Source organism: Phalangium opilio, unplaced genomic scaffold (assembly GCF_054372755.1).
Source record: "Phalangium opilio isolate 3A_F unplaced genomic scaffold, DU_Popi_V2 ptg000017l_1, whole genome shotgun sequence".
Classification (NCBI taxonomy): domain Eukaryota; kingdom Metazoa; phylum Arthropoda; class Arachnida; order Opiliones; family Phalangiidae; genus Phalangium; species Phalangium opilio.
This window is the reverse complement of record NW_028324151.1, coordinates 3,714,971-3,732,532: the sequence shown is the minus strand read 5'-3', so window position 1 is coordinate 3,732,532 and position 17,562 is coordinate 3,714,971. Positions and strand designations below refer to the sequence as shown.

General features: G+C 35.6%; 1 protein-coding gene and 2 long non-coding RNA genes across 4 annotated transcripts in view; 1 reads left to right on the top strand and 2 right to left on the bottom strand.

Annotated features, from left to right (window-relative positions):
- The window catches only part of alpha-Catr (alpha-catenin related), a 157,382-nt gene that overhangs the window by 110,885 nt on the left and 28,935 nt on the right, over nucleotides 1-17,562 (bottom strand). The window lies entirely within an intron of this gene.
- Nucleotides 14,163-16,608, top strand: LOC149702547 (uncharacterized). The gene is made up of 2 exons (XR_016381751.1): nucleotides 14,163-14,634; nucleotides 15,709-16,608. It is a non-coding gene; the product is annotated as an uncharacterized LOC149702547 (long non-coding RNA).
- On the bottom strand, nucleotides 15,100-16,031 carry LOC149702548 (uncharacterized). Its single transcript, XR_016381752.1, has 2 exons — nucleotides 15,893-16,031; nucleotides 15,100-15,440 (listed from the first exon to the last, which is right to left on the bottom strand). It is a non-coding gene; the product is annotated as an uncharacterized LOC149702548 (long non-coding RNA).

The following is a 17,562-nucleotide window of genomic DNA, read 5'->3' as shown; positions in this document are numbered from 1 at the left end:
TTGAGTCGAAAATGTTACTTCTATCAGGTCACTGTTTTCGAGTTAAGATTTGACTCAGTGTTTTATCTCACGAATCTTACCTCCTCAAACGACAGTTCTGTATACTATATCCTATTTTTCACCTTCCTAAATACCCGTTAAAAGATAAAACTTGAAGAAAGATAAGGAAAGATCTTAGATCTAAGATAAAAACCCAATTTATTTACTGAAGTATATATAAAAACAAAATTTGGAATTTTTCAAGCAATTTATCACAGCAACAACAACAACGGTATAAACATCAGAACCATACTAAAGCAAAATTATAAATTAATGAACGTACCCAATTACTTAAGGCAGTGTATACTTTCATATAAGCATTAAACTAAGCAGTCAGGTTAGAGTATAAAGTAAATAATCGGTTCCAAAGCTAAACTAATCTATTTAAACAAAAAATAAAAGAAAACAAAGAATCCTTCAAATTTTATGAAGTGCCTAAATCAAAGGAAGTTTAGTTGGGGGAAAATATCGAAACTTCAAACAAAAAATGATGGATGAGGAACTTAGGTGACGATAAAAAGAACTAAATCTATACGTCTAAAACTATCGAAAAATACTTAAAAAACATAGCGAGCAAGCCGTTTAAAGTTACTTTAAAATAAAACAAAACTTTTAAAAATATATACTTTTGAATAACTTCTAGACTTTTTTTAAAGAAGGGGACTATGTTGGAAATTATCCTTTTTTCGTCGTAAAAGCGTACAAAATAATGAATATTTCAAATTGAAACCAAATCTACAATACTTAAAGAAGGTTCGACAAAATTAAGTTTTCTTCCTGGAGCCTGGGCGTTAGGCCTCTCTGTGAAGCGTATCATGACGTAATTGGTCGTATCAGACTAGTAACAATCATAGTTACATATACGTTGCAAAAGATAATTTCACTTAATCTTATTTGAAACAAAAACTTCAAAAGAAAAGCAACGGTATCCGAGTACGAAAAGAACCCATCTAGTGACGACTTCAAGGGGTTACTGAGCTCCTTTCAGCGGACTAAACAGAATTAGGGCTACTGATCCATCACGAAAAAATGAATCTTTACGGCTCAGACTTCAAAAGGAGACGTGCTAAACCATAGATACACGCTCCTATAAATTCTATTCGAGCAACTTAATTGCGAATTAAAACAAACAAGCATTGAAAATAGCTTTCGTCGTGTTCCTTTGGTCATTTATATAAGTCTAAAGAAAATTAGTATTAAAAAAAACCGTGTAATCACGAAGCATAGAGCAAAATTCAATTACTTCGCGACAATACTGAATAAGAAAGGCAACGTACGCCAAAGACTAAGTATAGAGAAAATTAATTTAGAAGTTAGGGTTAAAGGAGGTGAGGTGCATAGCTAGGGAGGGTGCATTTAGGGTTAACCAATAGGAAGAATGAATGGAAGGCAACGTATTCATCGGGAGAAGTGAATCGAGAAGAAAGGGTGACGCGAGCTGGGAGATGAACTCACAAGGAACAAAAAAAATGGTCCCATAGACAAAAATATTCATTATGGACAGATAGACAGACGAAAATTCCTTTTCAAAGAAATTATTTTTTTAAATATAACTTAGAATCTGTTAATATACACTTCAATTCATCGTAAATCTACAGGGTATGTTAGCTTTTCGGTTAGGGCCATGGTACACTATAATTCAGTGGTTTTCTACTGTTAGAGACACTCAGGACAGAAAAAAATCCCAGAGTAGGGTAGAGATTATCGACTCCCCCAACTCTTCTGAAGTTAATTTCGAACACCACGGTACTCCTTTGTGTAATATAATTTGTCTATACAAAAGACAGCGATATATATAGACAAAGGAAGAAGATTGTGATTTATTCATGACCAATGAAGTTCATTGTTTCGTTCTTCTCCGACATAGCTGGTTGCCATAGCAACCTAAATTACCTTCCAATTGAGAGGCCATTGAATGCTGTTGGAAAAGGAGGTTAACAAGGCGGTAAGGAGTAAGTAGGTGGTCGGTGGACGATTAGACTAGGCAGATAGAAAAAAGACCTGACGCGTGCAAATGAAGAAATCTAGTGGTGGAAATGCTGCTGAGAAATAGAAGTCTTCTTAAAGGATGTGTGAAAATAAGCGGGTAATTAGAGGAAGGCTATCATGCACTTCACCTTCCCTTTGATTGATATAAACGGAAAGAAAGGGGTTAGGGGAAGAGAGAACCGCCAGCGATAAAAAGAATTAAAGAAAGAAGATGCGGAGGAAAAATCCTCGCTTGTACACAAGAAAGGATGAACAAAAAAGGCGGGAAAAGGTATACTACGCGCGGGAAAAAGAAGGCGCGCGCTATAGGAAATTGGCGCGAGCTGTAAAGGATGAGAGTTTGATATACATCCGACGTGTCTAACTTGACACTGAAAGTAAAACGCGCGAGACGTTAGTCATCCCATCCCTTTGAAGTCAAAAGAAAGATGTGATCCGAGTGGTGGGAAAAAAAGGTCACGGTTCATCAAGGAGAGTCTCAGAAAAATGTTTTCAAACAAATTGTCGGGGTATGAGCTTGATCTGGCGTGCTGCATGCACCAAAAAAAAAAAAAAGGAACTGGGTCATTTTCGCCCTATTCAAAAGAGTTAAGCGGATTGCTAAATTGTCTGAAAAGGAACTGCGCTTGCCTCGAGTTGCTGCATGCAACATCGCCCAAACCAAAAAGAAGCTTAGTTATTAAATTTCTAGCCTCCCATTTTCATTACGGTACGCAACTAAGAGTCTAAACAGTCATTAGGCTTAGGGATCTAGGTATGGCTAATTCTACGGTCAGTATATACTTAAGATTGCTAGGGAAAAGTAATAAAATTGTGTTGGTCGTTCATCCCCCAGACTTACGAATTGTATAAAATACCAGAAGTAAGATGAGACTAGAAGTAGAGAGCCTCTAGCATTGGTAGTAGATCCTGGCACTAGTGAACAAATTTGAGGATTTTATGCCGCTTCCATCGCGCCTACACTAGAGAGAAAAAAATTGGTCGAGTTCCAAAAACTTTCCTAACCCCTTCCCCCCAACCTAAAGCCGCGGAACACGGACGCGGGTGCTTGAATCTAGTTCGGCCGTCTACCGCCACGAGCGTCTCACGTTTTGGAGGGAAAACCGCTACCAGAGGGCCAACCGTTGGTGGGTTATCAAGAATATTCAATTTCGCCAAGTGAAGAATTTGGTTACCTCGACACTACTAGTCTCATATTACTTCTGAAAATACGAATTTGCAAATAAAACTACACACAAATTTCTCTCCACAATTGGTTACGAGTGAGATTCGCCATTACAATTTTTTACATAACATAACATAACCTTATGCCAATCCCCGAATTCCCATCTGTAAAAATGAGGTCAAATCAAGGCATAAATAAAATGGCGCAAAAGGCAACAAATCATCCGAAGAGAAAGAGAGAAAATTGCTCCGGAAAAGATCCCGTCGCGGTTTTGATCAAAAGGAGTATAACAAAGAATAGAAAATATAGAAAAATATCAGAAGTATAAATGAACCGAAGTTATCAAAGAACGCGGAATTAATTGGGTGGGATTTGAAACACTGTTAGAGCTTTTAAAGCAAATGTAGCCCATACTAACACGTTGGCTAATATTCTACTCAACAATTTTATCCTGTCAAAGTCAGGAACCAATCAGAACTGGACCAAGAGGGCGGAGCTAAAACTAGTCAAATTCTAGGTTCATACAGATGCATATACAAAGTTTGACTAAATATTATTTGAATTTAAATCTAACTATAAAAAATTTAATTCGGTATCTGAGCACGAACCATTAGACACGACTTCACCGGGCACTGATCCACTGAGGGATACTGGCCACTTCGAGTACTGATCCACTGAGGGATACTGACCACTTCGAGTACTGATCCACTGAGGGATACTGACCACTTCGAGTACTGATCCACTGAGGGATACTGACCACCTTCGAAGATTGATCATTTACGTACTGGCATTCAACGGCTCTACCAACTGAGCCATGATACACAGTGTTGTAACCTCTTTAATTTAAATTAGTTGTGAATTTAAACTAACGAGCTTAAAAGAATTTCTCCGCGCGCCCACGTGGTCTCGAACCCGGCACCTTCTGGGTGCGAAGCGGATGCGATAACCACTACACAGCCGATAGATATACAAGTGTGTATCGTTTGACTAAATCTTATTTGAATTAAAAACTAACTATAAAAAAATAACTATGGTATTTGAGCACGAACCTTCATTAGACACGACTTCACCGGCCACTGACCACTTCGGATACTGATCCACTGTGGGATACCGACCATCTCCGAAGATTAATCTTTTCGGCACTGCCATTAAATGGCTCTACCAACTGAGCCATGATACACGATGTTGGAACCTCTTTGAGCTAATTTAGTTGTGAATTTAAACTAACGAGCTTAAAAGAATTTCTCCGCACCATTGTGGTATCGAACCCGGGCCTCCCGCGTGTGAAGCGGGTGATATAACCACTACACAGCAGATACACATGCAAGTGGGCATCGTTTGACTAAATCTTATGTGAATTAAAAACTAATTATAAAAAATTAACTTGGGTACCTGAGCACGAACTTCATTAGACACGACTTCGTGTGAGGTCATTTTAATTCCTTACAAACCGCGACATCTGGTGAGACATTGCAAGGAATTGATAACTTTGGTTCATTTACTTCTGGTAATATCAAGATAAAATCTAACACATATATATATCTCCGGCGACTTAAGCTTTGTAACAACAAAAATTAGGGTAAAATTCTAATACAGTAAATATAATATAATATACAGTATATATATATAATATTACTTATTATATTAGTTCAACGATTTTTTTGTTCCCATTGAAATGAAAGAAGTATAACGAATGGAATCGTCATATCGATTAACGTATCGATCGGTGTTAAAAAAAGATCGATATTATGACGGAAGGAAACTGCGGTCAAAAGACATATTCATTGGAAACATTCCAAAGTAAATGAAATTATCAAATTATGATATGGGGACGTAGCTTTGCTAAGTACCGTCTGCAAGCAACGATGAAAGGAAGTCGCCAACATTAAAGGACAAGTCTAATTAAAACCTCGTGTAAACAAAAAGATTTCTATAAAATAAAGTAAAACAATTGTATAAAATAAACTAAAAAAAATTGTATAAAATAAACTAAAAAAAAATTGTATAAAATTAACTAAAAAAATTGTATAAAATAAACTAAAAAACAATAAAATAAACTAAAAAACAATAAAATAAACTAAAAAACAATAAAATAAACTAAAAAACAATAAAATAAACTAAAAAACAATAAAATAAACTAAAAAACCATAAAATAAACTAAAAAAATTGTATAAAATAAACTAAAAAAATTGTATAAAATAAACTAAAAAAATTGTATAAAATAAACTAAAAAAATTGTATAAAATAAACTAAAAAATTGTATAAAATAAACTAAAAAATTGTATAAAATAAACTAAAAAATTGTATAAAATAAACTAAAAAACAATAAAATAAACTAAAAAACAATAAAATAAACTAAAAAACAATAAAATAAACTAAAAAACAATAAAATAAACTAAAAAACAATTGTATAAAATAAACTAAAAAACAATAAAATAAACTAAAAAACAATAAAATAAACTAAAAAACAATAAAATAAACTAAAAAACAATTGTATAAAATAAACTAAAAAACAATTGTATAAAATAAACTAAAAAACAATTGTATAAAATAAACTAAAAAACAATTGTACAAAATAAACTAAAAAAATGTATAAAATAAACTAAATAAATTGTATAAAATAAAATTAAAAATTGTATAAAATAAGCTATAAAAAATTGCATAAAATAGACAAAAAAATTGTATAAAATAAAGTTAAATAACTTGCCTAAAATAAACTTCAAAAATTTGTATAAATATTATAAATATTATAAAATTTTTAAACTAGATGTTTTGTTTTTCTTAATGAACTAAATCAATTGATTATTTCATTCTCCCTTTAAAAAAAACCCAGATTCTCCGATTCGTATAAATCGTACTACAAAAAAAAGTCAATCCCCTAAAATTCGCTAGATATCCTCTTCCCATACATACACACATCCACGTCCGAGCTAAGATCCAAACCACCGAATGTTCCGATTAAATAATTGACGACGTTAAATGACCCTTAAGAGTATTAAAGGGTAAAGAAAACCCCCATCCATTCGGGAGCATGGGGTAGAATATCGAAATTTTTTATAGCCCTTCAGAACCGATCAGATTTCAAATCACGCGCCATTTCATTTCGATCTACGAGAGCAAAGCAAAGTAAAAAAAAAAACCTTTCCCACTAAGGAGGTTAGCTTGGTTTTGGGGATATTGGTTTCCTTTAAACTAATTCAGTTGGGGGGAGGGGGCAAAAAAAAAGAACAGAACTAAATCAGGGTTGCCACACAGACTATTAGTTTCAAAATTCCCTGACTTTTCCTGGTTTTCCCTGACAAATTTTAATTTTTACTCTTGAAGTAAAACAATAGAAAAATAAAACCATATACGATTCCTTGACTTAACTGTCAATTTTAAAATTCCCTGAATTCGTTGAAAATTTTAAAATTTTGTGAAAAATTCCCTGACTTCCCTGACAATTTCAAAATACCCTGACAAATTCCCTGACTTTACTGACAATTTCAAAATTCCCTGACAAATTCCCTGACTTTACTGACAATTTCAAAATTCCCTGACTTTTCTGACCATTTTAAAACTTCCTGACTGTTGTTACAAGTTTAAAATTTCCTGATGTTCAATAACAATTGTACAAACTAAATAAATAAATAAATAATTAACACAAATATTCAAAATCCTTGACTCTCCAGGCTTTCCACGTGACGATTTCAATTAAAATTCGAGAAACTATTAAAACCCTTTCCAAATTCCTCTGGTGTTCCTGAACTAACCAACCACGTCATATGACTGACACATTGAGGGGACGACCTTTCAGGTTCAGGTTCGATGATCCTATAAACTAAGCCTAAACTATGATGGTATAGAAAACAACTCCAGACTACCGGTATTTATTATTATTTTTTTTTTTTTAGTATGAAGCCCTACGGTTTACGAACGGTGTTCACCGAGCGCTGCAAAAAAGGTGTTCGCATTAAGAGCTTGTCTAAAGCGGGATTTATAGAGTTGGCAATGAACTACGACAAACGAAAGGCGTTTCTAAAGATTAATCGCTCGCCAGTCCTGATTTCATTTATAAAATAAAGTTGTGCATAAGCAAGCTTAGGCTAATTACTTCAACAAATCCAGAAATGAATAAAACAAAACCATTTAGTGACTCTAAAACGTTTCAAACTTATTCTTTATTTAAAAAAATCTGAATAATTCCCATTACAGATGGATTACAGGCGTCGCTAATCTCAGAACTTCGAAAGGCCCAACAAGCACCCCCCCCCCTCCCCAAGAAAAAAAAACCCCAAAAAACTCGAAACTGCAAAATAAGATTTGCGTTTCCAGGAAAAATCGTGCGAGATTTTTATCTTTGCATCTTAACGACAAGCGCACTTAAACCTAACCAAACGTTCTCCAAATTTCCGAAAAAAAAATCCTCCTAAATCCCTTAATTTGCATACCGGTACCCGATGTTAAACCTTTCCCGCCCTTATTTTAAGTGGAAACAAATGAACGCGCTAACAAAAACGTCAAGAAAAAAACCACCAGGGGGAGAAGTAGGGTGACCTCGATCTAAATCTGGAAGGAGTTAGAGAAGGGTTCATACAACTTGTGGAAAACGAATTTCGCTGATTTTCCAGGTTTTTTTCCATATATTTCCCTGGGATTTCCAGGTATTTTCCCCGATGTTCCCCGAGTTTTCCAAGTTTATCCCACATATTTCCAGGTTTTTCCCATATATTTTCGACAGTTTTCCAGGTTTTTCCCACATATTTCCCACAGTTTTCCAGGTTTTTTCCGAAATATTTCCCTGACATTTTCAGGTTTTTCCCTTATATTTCCCTGAGTTTTCCAGGTATTTTCCCATATATTTCCAGGTATTTTCCCATATATTTCCAGGTTTTTCCCATATATTTCCAGGTATTTTCCCATATATTTCCAGGTTTTTTCCCATATATTTCCAGGTATTTTCCCACATATTTCAGTGACTTTTTCAGGTATTTTCCCGTATATAGAGTAATAACAACGTGAGTGGTTTTTTTATATAGTTGAAACAACCCCTTCAGAGCAAACTTACTCAAACCTAAGGAATTTCCCTGAATTTTCCATAAAAAAATTCTAAATTACCCCGATTCTTTCGTTAACTAATTATTTCCCTGCGTTTTCCAGGTTTGTATGAACCCTAGCTAGAACTGTCGGGAGTTTTCCAGGTCTTAAAAAAAGGGGCATGGGGATATTTCCCAACACCCAGGATTTCCTTTTTAGAAAACACGTAGCTAAAAGAAAGAAGAGTAAAACTGTAAGACCCAGATTAGGTAGGAGTTAACGGGCAAAAAAGGAAACGGATATGACGTCTTAGAGTGCCACTCGGCCGGCGAACGGACGGACGGACTAAGGAAGAGCCCCTGAATGTTGGCTGTACGGTAGAACAACTTTTAAAGCTCCCAGACTAGCGTTACTAACACCCCCGATCGGAAATTAGTCCCTGTAAGAGATTAGAATCAGGATCGTCGGGATACACTCCAAACTTCAACGAAACAGTAATTCTTTAGGCACATAGCGACAAAGTACAAAGAGTGTACTTACATATCCCTTACTATAAACAGGGTGTCTCTAATAAGTCTGGCATAAATTAATTAAGGGGGATGTTCTTTGGGAAATCAATTTTGACTATGGAAAATGCAACTTCTATCTATCTCCATTTTGTTTACCACAATGGACACTGTATTTGAGTTAAGATTGGTTAAAGTATACTTTACGGATGACCCCTTAAATTTAATTAGAAACTGATTGATACAATGATTTCTATTTTAATTAATTAAGGGGTCATCCCTAAAACACTCAAATCAAATCATAACTCGATTTGAAACAGTGTCCCTTGTGGCCAACAAAATTGAGATAGAAGTATAAAACATTTTCAACTCAAAATCAATTTCCCAAAGAACATCCCCCTAAATTAATTTATCATGGCAGACTTATCAGAAACACCCTGTATATTATCATCAGAACAAATTCCCTTGGAGACGTGTTCGTCTCTTCTTTTTCTAACTCCTGAAACGAGGACTATGTACAGAGAAAATCCGAGAAGAGGGCCGGGAAAATCGCGGGAGACTTTACTATCTAACGAGAAAATTTACATTTTTACTCTCAAAGTTACATTTCCTCTGATTACCAGCTAAGCAAACATTTTCACGTATACATTGTAGGCGTAACATCTCGTGGTACCTACTGTTCCCCGCATACATGTATAATAATATATAATATATTCTGGGTCGTTTAGGTTCTAACAGAGTTCAAAGAATGGTAGGAATTATAGAACCATTGGGTTCATTTATTTGTTTTTTTATTTTAAATAAAGCTGGTTAAAAAACAAGAAAAAGAAAGAACCATTTATAATTTTATTTGAAACAAAACGCGGTAAATGACGATGACCTTTTATTGTTATTATTCATATACACTTTATTCGTAAGCCCATCGAGCACGGAAACCGCCCTGGCCCTTCTAAGGGATATTTCTCCATAGACTATGAATAAAGAAAACCGAATAGAAAAACCCTTAACGCTAGCTAGGTCCTAAAATAGCAAAAACGTGAGGAATAAGGGCAAATAGAGTTTGGCTAAAAGCGAGCGAGCGAGAAGTATAGACTATATAAAGCGGAAAACGCAAAAATAGGCGATGACTAGGGGATAAAAAAGGCCCATATAAAGCTCGTTGGACGAATATCAATAGCCCCAGAGTGGAGTACAAACAAAAGTGAAGCCCGAAGACGGAAGTAGATCAAACCGAAGCGATCAAACCCAAACTTGTTAAACTTAAGGCTTATAAATTAAGTGGTTTAGGATAGGGTCCATACAACCTTTGGAAAACCCGATTTCCCTAACAGTTCCCGGTGTTTTCCCCTGATGCAAGGTCACCAAGTAACTGCAGGATTGGTTTTCAGGGCAAAGGTACTCAAGCCTCGCAAGTTTCCCTGATATCCCTGAACTTTCCTAAGTTTTCAGTCAGGGGGAATGAAATTTCTCGAGCCCCTTTAGTCCAATGACCTTTATAGACAAGTCCATGACCTTGTGTACCCCTAATTTCAAAATCCTTCCAGAGTTTTCCGATACCGTAAACTGTCTCCAATATTCCTAGCATCTGATTACTACAAGTTAATTTCATTCTGTCTAGGTCCATTTTTGGAGGACCTTTCCTTTACGACATTGGAAGTGCTATATATACTTTTGTCTGTCTTCCTCTCTTTCCCTGAAAAAAAGGACCTTAAAATATAAAATGAGATGTTTTGCTTAACCCATAACGTCACACCCACGGACGGAAGCCCCTGTCCCTTTCTCCGTTTCTACATTCTCTAGACTTACAAGGCTGTTTTAGAACGAGTGCTAAAAATAAACTCCGATAAAATATTTCTTGTATTTCGATAAAAGACGCGGTGGAACAAACAGGTCAAGTTTACCAAGCATTGGGAAATAAAACCGGTATTGGTTATAAAATACCAAGTTGGGAAAAGAACTAAATACATAAAATTTAAAAACAAAAATAGTAGGTACATACACGGTATTGCATTATATCGTGACTAAAACAATATATAAATGCTTTTTATTATTGATTTCAAATAAAAAATTACGTATTTGAGTTGTATAATGAATATCAATAGCAGTATCTAATTTAAAAGACATTTCTTTTTAAAGAGGGAAAGTTACCACATAGGGGTAAAGAATCTAATGTTTTTTCATTACAACGCCTGTAGAAATGTTTCTACACACGCACACCGCTGTTCAGGGAGAAGACAGCTTATAGGGGTAAAGACTCTAATGCTTTTTCAATACAACCCCTGTAGAAATGTTTCTACACACGCACACCGCTGTTCAGGGAGAAGACAGCTTATAGGGGTAAAGACTCTAATGCTTTTTCAATACAACCCCTGTAGAAATGTTTCTACACACGCACACCGCTGTTCAGGGAGAAGCCAGCTTACAGGGGAGAATCCCAAAAATTTGAACTTTTATTTTAGTTCCTTAAATAGTTCCTTGACGTTCTTTAACCAATACACAAAATAAAAATATAATAAATAATTATAATAATGCCGGAGCTTAAACTATACTTAATTATAATTGAATAATTACCATTTAAACTGGTATTTTTCAACATAGATATTAGGAAAAAAAATTCTAACCAAACTTAATGTTACTTATCAAACAATTTATGTACTGTAATGAAAATAACCCGCTGTAATAATATAATTTTCTCAAAAATAAAAGGGCTCCTCCATTTTGATTTATAGGTAAGGTAACTTAGAAAGGAACCCTCTTTCGAGTAAATTTATTTTAACCCAAAATGGGCTCGAATTTCCAAGTACCTTTTGTAGAGTAAAAAAGAGAAATGGGAGACAATTTAAGTCACAGAAAACACCGCGAGGAAATTCCTGGCGAAGTAAAGAGAAAGGGTTATTTGTAGTCCGAGGGAAAAGGTTTTGGTAGGGGTAATAATTACACCAATGGGAATGATGTCGTAATCAGAGCGATGACGCTGAAAAGGGAGAGATGGATTCAAGCGTATACTAGGACGAGGGGTCAAACATTTTACGCCCATCCACTTTTAATTAATATAAATTGAAGTATTTTAGATGGATGTCCGTCACCTCTTAGGAAGTAAAGGAGAAATACAGGGAGGTGTGTGTATGCATGTGTTCACCCAATACTGTGTCTATTAAGCTTCAAAGACACTCATTAATAATCTGTCCTCATTCCCTTACCGTAGTTCGACATCGAAAGATCTGGAGTCGATCATGCAGTCGAGCGGAAAGAACAGATAGCTGGGGTGGTGAAATTTGGGATGGCCTAACGAATTTAAAGTATTATTTTTCAAGTAACCTAATCCATCTTTGGAAAGAGAATTTCGCATTATAAAATACATTATAGTCTCTTTTCAAAAGAATATTGCAAAGAAAGAAAACCTTCTTCGGAAATATATGTTTTATTGTCTATTTTTGTCTTCGCAATGTATTTCGGAGTAATTTTAAAATTTCAAACATCATTTCCAATATTGTAGCAAATCCTTAAAACTTTACGTGTGTGTGAAAAAATAAGACGACCGTAACACCAACACGACAAATTTGAAGTGAGTTATTATAACTTTGCATTAATTAGATTAATTGCAATCAATTAAGATACAGCAGCGTTTATGGGCGTTGAAAAAAATCAAAGTTGATAGGCCTAGAGTTTCTAACAAACATTTAACACATCACCCCACCGTCGCCCTACCAATTTACACTAATATACGACACATCGAAATTGAAGCCAACAGAAGCCAACAAAAAAAAAAACCTCGACGATAAAAATAAGAATATCGTTTCTAGGATGTCGAAAAGAAAGGCAAGGCAATCGAATCTTGGCCTGGCATCGTCCGATCGTCATTGGAGAAATAATATTTCGGTATTTCAGTAGCATGGTAGAAGGAACCGAATATGGTACGCGTGGGAGGGTACATCCAAAGATAAGAGAAAGGATAGGAATTGCGCCAAAATATAGATATAGAAAAAAGGAGTGAGAGTAAGAGAACATTCCAATAGGAGCTGGACCGATAAAAATGATGTCATTCGGAACGAGACAGAAACATCAAGCAAATACAAATCTAAAATCAAACACGATGACGCTAACCCAGATAGATCGATTATATACTGTATTATACGAAAGTATATTAAACCTAAAGTTATAATCCGCATTTAAATTGATTTCCGTTAACTGTTCAAGATGTTTCTATAATTTTGACTTATCAGCTAATCGAAACGGGTTCAGGGTGGCCACTGACATTTTTATTCTTTTTAAAAGGAAATATAGGAAAATATAGGAGGAAATATAGTAATATGTAGGAGGAAATATAGGAATATATAGAAGGAAATATTGGAAAATATAGGAGGAAACATTGGAATATATAGGAGGAAACATTGGAATATATAGGAGGAAATATTGAATATATAGGAGGAAATATAGGAATATTTAGGAGGAAATATAGGGATATTTAGGAGGAAATATAGGAATATATAGGAGAAGATATATTGGCGTAAAATATAGAAAAAATGCTCACCCTATGAGCCAATAACTTCGAGGTAATCTATTTCTGATAAACGGAATGAGGTTCTATATAGAGATAGAGACCTGTCCCATATAGGAAGTAGTGGCACTTACAAAACTGTTACTGAAGGAAAGACCCAGTGGATAAGTAAAAATGAGGGCCAAGGCCCAGTTTAGGGATAGGAGAGATGGCTTACAGAGAAGTATCACTTTGCAAAAAAAAATTGGAAATTTTAATAAATTAAAATTTGCTACCTTTAAAATACATGAGATAGTATTCAAAGGTAAAGAAAACATATTTCCTTCAAACCCAGAAGAATAAATATTGTTCCCTTTCGTAGCAAAACCGTGTCCAACATTTATTGACCCAATTTCAAAACAATACATCCATCTTAATAAATATTAAAACGTTATTTCGTAGTCAAGAATCATTTTTCTTGGGGCCTAAGGGGTTAGTTTCTATGATCATAATGAATGAATATTTAATAAATCCCGTATTTACTACAACACACAAAACAAGAGTTTATTGAAGTACCTTTCATTTTAGGACGGGGATAAGTAAGTAAATAAACCCCAAAACCCTTATTTGCTTTTGTTACTGGCAACAACAACAAGAACAAAAAAAAACCCATAAAAAATTTACTACCCAGAGGCAAGTAATTTTCCCTTGCAATTCAACCTAGCTTTATCCTCATCACATCACAGCGGCAAGCCTCGTAAAAACTAAAGCTAACCAACCCCCTACGCAGAACCCTTCCGAGTGTAGTACATCAAAGTTTCAAACGAGTTCTCTCAAATTGCAATTTGTCGCTAGTTAAAACTATAAGAACATAGTTGTTAGCGAACAGTAACAACAATGTTAGAGCTAATTTCAAAGAAAATTCCCAAAGTAATCAAAAGCTTCTAAAGTTTCGAATGTAAGTATACTGTTGTAACCTCCCGTAATAATCAAGGGACCTCCTGGGTTTCCACTCCAGGGGTGTACGGTTACATAGAGGATTAACACACCGAGTTACCTCTGACCTTTCCCCGTACTATATAAGCATCGTCTGCTTATGACATAAAGTCAGTTCTCCTTTACTACTAAGATGTAGTAGTCGCTCGAGTGAAGGGCTTTGCCCTAGGATTGGACTTCATCCTTATTAATAGTAATTATGTTTAGTTCTTTAATTGTATAATGCAAGTCGGCATTTATTTATGATTTAGTTAGTTAATAAAGTATGATTGAATCTAAGGAACAGTGTAGTTACTCTTAGTATTAGCCAAGGCTTTTATGGCCACGTGGGGCGAGTTTAGTAATCTCGCAAGCGTGGTTACATAAATGGCGAGCTTGCCAGGACACGAAGAATCCTGGTCCATTTAGATTTTGCTTTGGCTATGCTAAGCCTTAGTGTAATCGTAGTTAGTAGTAATTAATTGTTAGAAGAAAAGTTAGGGTAGTGACGTTGCGGTTCCGCGCTGCGGATTGGGCTATCCGTAACAAGCACTAATTGAGTATGCAAGGAGCTCAAACCCTTTCTTTAAGCAACAATTCACTACGATCACGATGTTCAAGTCATGCTCAACTTCTTCAGAAGCAAGTTTATTACTTGGCTTATCTCAACGGGACATTCCCTTAAGAGAAGAAACTACAGTCAGCAGTCAACGCCTACAGAGGACGATGCTGAGTCAAGCTCTTCAACGGAAGGTGGGAGTGCACACCACCAACCTGCGGAGACTTCCTCAACTACATCGTCTGATACGGCTGCTCCAGATCTGACTGGACGTATTCTAACATGGGAGGAAGACAGCCAGGACGAGCCATCCGATGCTACAGTTCCTGCTTTCATCAAATTTCCTTATAACTTTTAAATAATTAACCTAGTATGATAATTAACTGGAATCTTTTAATTATCTGTTACATTGTTTAAAGTTACTTATTATTATGTTATGTTTAAAGTAGGAGATTTATGTATTTAAAATTCTGCCGATGAAGTCCAATCTTTGTCGTCTGGGGGGATGTAACCTCCCGTAATAATCAAGGAACCTCCTGGGTTTCTACTCCAGGGGTGTACGGTTACATAGAGGATTAACACACCGAGTTACCTCTGACCTTTCCCCGTACTATATAAGCATCGTCTGCTTATGACATAAAGTCAGTTCTCCTTTACTACTAAGATGTAGTAGTCGCTCGAGTGAAGGGCTTTGCCCTAGGATTGGACTTCATCCTTATTATCAGTAATTATGTTTAGTTCTTTAATTGTATAATGCAAGTCGGCATTTATTTATGATTTAGTTAGTTTAATAAAGTATGATTGAACCTAAGGAACAAGTGTAGTTTATTCTTAGTTATAGCCAAGGCTTTTATGGCCACGTGGGGCGAGTTTAGTAATCTCGCAAGCGTGGTTACATAAATGGCGAGCTTGCCAGGACCGATCGACGGGTCCTAGTTATTGTAACTTGCTTTGGCTATGCTAAGCCTTAGAGTGATCGGAGTTTGTAGTAATTAGTTGTTAGAGTAAAGTTAGGGTAGTAACGTTGCGGTTCCGCACTGCGGATTGGACTAGCCGTGACATGCACTATTGAGTCTGAGGGTCGCTCTAAACCTTCCTTTACAACAATTCACTACGATCACAATGTTCAACTCATACTGAACTTCTTCAGAAGCAAGTTTAATTACTTGGCTTATCTCAACGGGACATTCCCTTAAGAGAAGAAACTACAGTCAGCAGTCAACGCCTACAGAGGACGATCCTGAGTCAAGTTCTTCAACGAACGGTGGGACGGCCGACCACCCTACTGCGGAGACTTCCTCAACAATATCGTCTGATACGGCTGCTTCAGATCTGACTGGACGTATTCTAACATGCGAGGATGAGAAAGCTAGGACGAGCCAACCGATGCTACAGTTCCTGCTTTCGTCAATTTATTTATAACTTTAAATGATTAACCTAGTATGCTAGTTAACTGGAATCTTTTAACTATCTGTTACATTATTTAAAGTTAATTACTATGTTATTATGTTTAATTTTGAAAGATTTATGTATTTAAATTTTCTACCGATGAAGTCCAAATCTTGTCGTCTGGGGGGATGTAACCTCCCGTAATAATCAAGGGACCTCCTGGGTTTCCACTCCAGGGGTGTACGGTTACATAGAGGATTAACACACCGAGTTACCTCTGACCTTTCCCCGTACTATATAAGCATCGTCTGCTTATGACATAAAGTCAGTTCTCCTTTACTACTAAGATGTAGTAGTCGCTCGAGTGAAGGGCTTTGCCCTAGGATTGGACTTCATCCTTATTAATAGTAATTATGTTTAGTTCTTTAATTGTATAATGCAAGTCGGCATTTATTTATGATTTAGTTAGTTAATAAAGTATGATTGAATCTAAGGAACAGTAGTAGTTTATTCTTAGTTATAGCCAAGGCTTTTATGGCCACGTGCGAATGGAGCGAGTTTAGTAATCTCGCAAGCGTGGTTACACTGTATAGTATAAAAAAATATATTATCCTTATTATAACTTCGATTTAATCTAAAATAAGATTCAATTAACGAACATGCTTCCACTATTGATTGATTTTCGTATAAATAAAATGCATAGAATAAAAAATTTAAATTAACATAAAATCGAATAGAGAGAGAAGTAAAATGTACGGCACATTTAAATGCAAATTAATGAAGTTAAATATTTAACATAAAGAAAGACTTAGAAAAAAAGTCATTAGTTACAGTTGAAACCGTTTTCTTTTAAGAAACAAGAAGAGAGAGATGTAATTAATTATAAGGAATTCACATATCAACAGTCAATATACATGTGCCTACTTTTTCGTTATCCAGTAAAACCGTGATGGTTATTTTGTTTGTTTATTGTATTGTATTGTTACGAAGCGATAAAGGTGGATGCTAATTTCTACCTAAGATTAACGGTAATTATAATCTAGAGAATGGATAAATAAATAAATTAATTAAATAGATAGTGTAATGTTCTTTTGTCGGTTTAATAATGAGTCAAGATTAAACAGGAACATATTTAATACTACTTAAGTGATAGTTAATAAGAAAGGTACATGGTAATTGTTATACAGTCTGATCGCGAGCCTCGCCTCTAGAGGTCCCTCGATAAAGTCCCTAGTCCCCAGCTGCAAGAATTCAGAGGTGGGCCATAATTTTATCGGCGTATACGTACGAGATAAAATACAAAAAGGGATCATTAAACGCCAATGCCGATGCGATGAGTAGGTTGCCGCTTCCTACTAAGGAAACCGTACATACACCTCTACCCGCGGAATACGTTTTCGCGCTCACGTCCATCGCCGACATGCCAGTCAGTTTAGCCGACTTAAGT